At 35.8% G+C, this 7337-nt stretch overlaps 1 long non-coding RNA gene across 1 annotated transcript in view; it reads right to left on the reverse strand.

Annotated features, from left to right (window-relative positions):
* Positions 1-1126: 1126 nt before the first annotated feature.
* Positions 1127-7337, reverse strand: part of LOC118763730 — an 18832-nt gene continuing 12621 nt past the window's right edge. Inside the window, exon 3 of the long non-coding RNA XR_004999485.1 lies at positions 1127-1205. This is a non-coding gene — a long non-coding RNA (uncharacterized LOC118763730). The remainder of the gene's footprint in view (positions 1206-7337) is intronic.

Genomic DNA, 7337 nt, shown 5'->3' on the forward strand with positions numbered 1-7337 from the left:
AACTTATTTCTACAGCTGAGTGAATTCGAGCAGCATGAAATTGTTTTGCTCAAGAATACAATACACAACCTGGGTTCCCTTGCGTTTTCTGTCTACTATCAAATTCACTCACAAGGCATTGATCTGCCCAAAACTATAGGAAAATATATTTGTCTAGAGTACCGGGCAGTGGGGTTGAACCCGAAACCATGACGTTGCAAAGCGACGTCTCATCCACACAGTCTTGCCATTTTATTATAGAAGGAAATTAAAAGAGTGGAAACAAGACTGTCGGTTAGATTCTATAAAGCATCTGCTGCGAAGTTGTTGATCCACCAAATATTTTGTTGATACATTGATAATTAGCACGAACAAAGCGTGGCTATTAACTTCCTACGAGGAAGTCTATCAATCGTTAATTGAAGAGAGAATTATTAACAAAAAATACACGAGATTCAATTTATTTTCTGCGAAATTACGTCCTTCGTGAGCATATTCGTGATTGTGGAGATGTAAAACTTAGTGAAGACCCGTATCGTAAACACACAGGCTCTCTCTCTCTCTCTCTCTCTCTCTTCTCTCTCTCTCTCTCTCTCTCTCTCTCTCTCTCACACACACACACACACACAAACACACGTCTTGTATTATAAAAATGTTTTTCTTTGTCTGACGAATTTCTAATGGGAAATTCCTTACATGTCTATATAACATGTAAATTCTCTCTCTCTCTCCCTCTCTCTCTCTCTCTCTTTTCTCTATTACTTGTTTCAGTCATTTGACTGCGACCATGCTGGAGCACCGCCTTTAGTCGAGCAAATCGACCCCGGGACTTATTCTTTGTAAGCCCAGTACTTATTCTATCGGTCTCTTTTGCCGAACCGCTAAGTGACGGGGACGTAAACACACCAGTATCGGTTGTCAAGCAATGCTAGGGGGACAAACACAGACACACAAACATATACACACACACTTATATATATATACATATATACGACAGGCTTCTTTCAGTTTCCGTCTACCAAATCCACTCACAAGGCCCGGAGCTATAGCAGAAGACACTTGCCCAAGATGCCACGCAGTGGGACTGAACCCGGAACCATGTGGTTGGTTAGCAAGCTACTTACTACACAGCCACTCCTGCTCTATGTAATTTCTATTAGCAAATGAAAATGTGTAATGGAGACTAAATAGTATCTAAAAATGTTCCACTTACTTGTTTTGCTATACTTTAATTGTGCAAATGATATTTCCGTAATTCTCAATTTTAATATGTATTCTGACTAACATGGATATATATAATATATATATATATATAATATATATATATATATATATATATATGTATATTATATATATATATATATATATATATATATATATATATATATATATATATATATAAAGTTAATCCAAACATGAAAACACAAAGAGAAAGCACAACAACGCGAGGACGTGGAACAAGTATAGTGTTATTGGACGTTTAGGAAAGGAAAGAAAGAAAGAGGATTTAACGTTTCGAGCGGAGCTCTTCCTCAGAAACATAGGAAAAGGAAAGATCGAAGGGAAGACGGAGGAAAAAATCGCCAACGATATACGCGCGGTCACAGAAGAACATGCTTTTGTGGTCATCTCAAGTAGTATTACTGGGCCTATAGCATGGCAAGCATGGCAATGATAGCACTTGAGTGACAAATAGAAGAGCTGCAGCTTTAATATATATATGCGATAAGTGTTTTGTTTAAAATCCAATTGAAATTGTTGAAATTGCAGCGAGGAGATCTATTTAGACATTAGATCTGTTAACCATTTGTGGTTTTGTTTTAATTCATGAAATTTTCACTTTTTTTTACCTATACAGCACCTAATTCTGACAAGGTATATAGTTCATTTTCAGCGCACCGTGGAGAAAGATTGCCCACTTTCGTCTTTGTTTTGACGATACTGTTTGATTTTTTTTGTGTGTGGTTGTCGTGGTAGTAGTGGGGATGCATTTAACAGTTATTTTATCTAGGATGAGTGGCCATATGAATGTTTTTCCATTTTCTCAATAACTTTCGCTTTGTCTTATAAAGAGCACCAAAACGGAAGTCAGTATTGACGTAGAAGGATTTCCTATTTTACTCTACAAAAGTGTTTGTTTTTTTAGTAAAATGAAGATCGCTATTTTCACCAATACTAGAGCATGAGTCATTTCTACTTTCTCATCTGAGCAGACCACCATAGCAAATCGAGTTCCTCAGTCCTTCAGTTATCAAACATTCCGCTAACTTTTAATTGGGGGCCAGCACGATTTCACTCTTTAAACCTGACTGGAGTATATCACAACAATACTTGGAACAGCAACAAAATCGTCAACAACAGCAACAACGACGATGGCAATGAAGATGACAACGATCACGACACAATAAATATTTTCCCATAGAACCACGCTGGCCAACATTCCAGCTGTGGCCATCTCACATTTTTCCCATGTGCAAAAATCCATGTCAAGTACTTACTTTTCTAAGACAGGGAAATGAGATTTAAGAGATATTTGGTTGTTATTTGCAGTAGGTTGAGAGATCACGTAGAAAATCCTTTGCTCACACTCTCCTGGAGATGCCGTAACTTACTCGAGCTTATTTCAGTTTAGAAAGTGTAATTCAGTCTACAGTATAATTTATCCTCACTTCAACAGGATAGAACAAAACAGTCTGTTATTTTGTTGCTCTGGAGGATATAAGATTACCAATGTATGATAACGAAACACATGTCTATCATACCGTGCTCGAGATGCTGTAAGATATTAAGTGTATCTCATTGTACCTAATGACAGCTTAGGAGGGTTATTTAGCCTTGACAACCGTTGTTGATGTGTTTACGTCCCCGTAACTTAGCGGCCCGGTGAAAGATGTTGAATAGATATCAGGCTATATAAAAAAAAAGTACTGGGATCGAATCATTCGACTGAAAAGCCTTCAAGGCAGTACTCCAGCATGGCCGCAGTCTAATGACAAACAAATAAAAGATTAAAGTTATCTGGAATGAGTTTTAATAAAACCATTTTTTGCGGCTAACTAACCTCTTTTGCTTACGTTATTAAAGCTACTTCTAACAGAAAATTTAATTTTGTTTCACTTGTTCGGTGCTATTGCATATCAGCAGATACATTTTACGCTTTCTGTATGTGCCTCAGATTAGTGATATAAATTCATTTCCAGTGTGACTCGCGTATTCGAAACCGGCGAGCTGAAATAACGGCGAAATTATCGATATCTCCCGGTCGTCTCGTTCACCTTCGAGTCGAGTCGTTTCGCCTGGTTTTGAGACAGCCTGTATTTTTTCATCATTTTATATCTAGAAGGGACTTTCCCTGGTCGAAATACCGCATCCCGAAGGCGTTTAAACAAAACACATGCATTAAGTATGTCTACATTATTAGCGCTGCTTCTAAGTCAAAGTCTAATTTTGCTTAATCCCGATGTAACATATTAAAAAGCATAGCAGTTCGACAAAGATAACGATAGAGTAAGAACTAGGCTAACAAATAATAAGTCGTGGGGTTGATTTCTTCGATTAAAAAGACCCTTTCAGACAGTGAAACAAGTAAAAGAGTAAAATAATATATAGAGATGAAAGAATTAGTCCCAAAAAGTTTGTAACCGTATCTAAGAGTGTTATGAACAACATTGATAAAACTAAATGCTAGTACAGAAGATATATTAAGCTTGGACCTAAGTCTGCATCATTTCTTGATATATATTTTGATCGTTTAAGCGGTGAGCTGGCAGAATCGTTAGCACACTGAGCAAAATGCTTATCAGTATTTCGTCCGTCTTTACACATTGAGTTCAAATTCAACCGAGGTCGAGTTTGCGTTTCCTCCTTTTGGGGTCGATGAAATAAGCATAAGTTGAGCACAGGGGTCCATGTAAACGACTTATCCCCTTCCTTCAAAATTGTTGTACTGGTGCCAAAATTTTTAAATCAATATTTATTCCTATTTTGTGCCTTAACTGATGTCACGACAAAATTCCAGGCACCATTACGCTAGATGACTCTGTAATAAGCTAGACATAATTTGTCTAACCGGAAGTTGAAGAAAAATGTGAAAATAAATGCATAAAAGGCGAAAAATGAATTGCTTCTTTTTTTTTGCATCCTATCAGATAACACAAATTACAAGTAATCATTCGAGAAAAATGCCAACTGTATAGTGATCAAAGCGAGACGCCAATGATCAAATATGGTCTTTCATATGAATCCCGTAAACATTGTCAAGAAAGGACCTCAATATAACATTGATCAACTAGAAAACACGAGAAAGAAAAGACAGAAATAATGTTTACCAGTTTTCAGTTTCTACGACGTTTCTAGGTACACAGAAAAGCGAAAATAACAACAACGAAGCTGATGTAAATATGTTTTTAATTGGCACAAGGCCATAAAGTCTAAGATATATATATATATATATATATATAATATATATATATATATATATATATATATATATATATATATATATATATATATATAATATATATATAATCGATGGAGAGTAAGTATAGTGAAAATAACCAACCTTATCGATTCTTAAAATATTGAAGTCGTAGTTGACAAATCGAGTCGACGACGACGACGATGACGACGACGATGATGATGGTAGTGATGGTGATGAATGATAACAGTGATGGTGAGGGTGTCAACTGCCATGACGAAAAAGATGGCGGTGGTGGCAGTAGAGGTAGTGGTGGTTGAGACAGTAATGTGGTGTCGTGATGATGACGGCGATGATGAAGATGATGATGATGACCATCATCATGATCATGATGACGATGATGATATAGGAGAGCAGGTCTCACTCAGTCTTATTGAGAAAGACAAGATTGAGCACGTTACTTTTTCCTAAAGGCGTGACAATGTTCACTGACTAATAGCTAGCAACGTAAACAAAAAAAAAGGATCCGTTAAAGTTAACTTTCTTTTCTGACAAAAATGCATAGCTTCAATTACTCATTATAACTTACATTGATACAAATACATTTTCTCCAAAAATCCATGCTAATTACAAATATGTACATCCAGTTAGAGATGAAAACTATACGCTACCTGTCATGATCAAGAAACACGTGAACCTTCGAAATCTACTGCTCCATTAATATTACTCTGAGACCCAGAATAAAATGGTCAATTTTCAATAGGCATAAAGTTACTTCTTATGGAGAAGTGATATAGTCAACAAAATTTAAAAGGATGGAAATGTGTAGTGGATGACAGATCTATCATAACAGTCTATTGTAAGAGTTGACAGGCCGTTGGAAACGGTAAAAATATATATTGTTTAAACACGGTGTTTCCCAACGGTTTTTCGCAAAAATGGATCCTTTACACTTGGTTGCTTACTAACACCCTCTTCCAAATTCTATCTCTATGCAATAAAACCTGTGGCTGAAATTAAACTTAAAGTAACTATATACAATTTTATAACTTTGCGTATAAAGATAGGTTTATTCATATGAATAAAAAAGGAATAATTATGATAGCAAGTATTATTTATTAATATAATTAACATCTAAACAATTAATACAGCATACATCGTTTATTAACACGATTACTGTGGTTGAGGAACAGCAGCTAGTTTGCAATATTTAGTTCCAAGTAAGGCGGTGGGCTGGCAGAAATGTTAGTACACCGGGCGAAATGCTTAGCGGTATTTCGTCTGCCGTTACGTTCTGAGTTTAAATTCCGTCGAGGTCGACTTTGCCTTTCCTCCTTTCAGGGTCGATTAAATAAGTACCAGTTACGTACTAGGGTCCATATAATCGACTTAATCCGTTTGTCCGTCCTTGTTTGTCCCCTCTATGTTTAGCCCCTTGTGGGCAATAAAGAAATAAGAAACGTTAGCACGCCAGGCGAAATGCTTATTTGTATTTCGTCAGTCTTTATGTTCTGAGTTCAAATTCCGCTGAGATTGACTTTGCCTTTCATCCTTTCAGGATCGATAAACTAAGTACCAGTTGCATACTGGGGTCGCTCTAATCGACTGGCCCCCTCCCCGCAAATTTCGCGCCTTGTACCTAGAGTAGAAAAAAATATTTGGTTCCAAGTTTTAAAAATGTTCTAAGTCTCTATGCCACACTATTTCCATTCAGTTTGTAGTCTTGGTCAAAATTTGATTCACTGCGTTAAACTGCGTTAAAATTTCTTTGTTTCTTGAGAGGAGGATGGGATAAGCACTAATAAAAAAAAAACTTGGCTTCAGTCCAGAATATTGGTTTGCAACCATATTTCATACAAATTTATATTTTCAAGTCATTTTTATACTTCATCAATGTGTATATCAAAAGTGATCTCTTGTAAATCGACTTTTTATTATATTTTGTACACAAATTGGTATTTTTACCTAGTAATGAATCCTTAGTTTAATCAAGGCATTGAATCTTGCTCGAAATCTCTCAGTTGTAAGTAGAATGTAGATCATCAGATTATAATCTGTAAATAATTAATGAAAAGCTTTTCATTGATGGAAACTGAGAAACTCCTTTCTAGTGAGGTTTTACATATGCAATTCCATTTTGCTTATTAAGTAGTTGACTGCATTCTTCACGTGTGTTGGTTTAAAGTTGAGTTTTCAAATTCATTCTGTCTATCTTAGTAAAATATCAGCTAAGTAAGCCACATCTTCACAAATAAAGTCGATATCATAAGTGAAAATTCAACAATAGTGTGTGAAGCTAGAAAAAGTGTTTCAAACCGGATCCTTTTTGACAGCCATCGAACTTATAAGAGTGGAAAAATAGTTTCATAATTGTCATTTTATTCATATGACTTATGGAACGGCCTAATATTTCAGGCCGACCTTGGATTTTGTTAATAGCGAATTTTACTAATGTTAGGCTTGAAGACAGTACATACTTTTCCATTTATAATACCAGACCTGCTTGGCGATTTGTCACTGTCCCGAACGATAATGTATTGTTGAACGGGTATATTTTTCTAATTACTTTTTGATCTTCTTAAGCTTCAAAAACTATTTCTATAACAGTTTTCAACGATTTCAAATATTTCTTCGACAGAACACATGAATGAGGTCAATAAAGCTTCTTTGCCTCGTGCACTTGATACATCAAGCTGTAGGCTAAATTCACTTCTAAATTCTATGAACAAGTGATTTTCAATTATCTTCGCCTACTTCATCAATCTGACAATAGACAGTATTATTACAGACAGGAACCGGTTTTGAAACATCTGTATCTACTTTCAGTATAGTTGCAATAATTTCGGAAACTTAGAACATTATTAAAATCTTCCCATTTGTCTGCGATTTATCTTGTCTAACTGTTAGTTGTGATATATTTTACTAAACAGCGAGGCAATTG

The sequence above is a fragment of the Octopus sinensis genome, linkage group LG6, assembly GCF_006345805.1.
Source record: "Octopus sinensis linkage group LG6, ASM634580v1, whole genome shotgun sequence".
Taxonomy (NCBI): domain Eukaryota; kingdom Metazoa; phylum Mollusca; class Cephalopoda; order Octopoda; family Octopodidae; genus Octopus; species Octopus sinensis.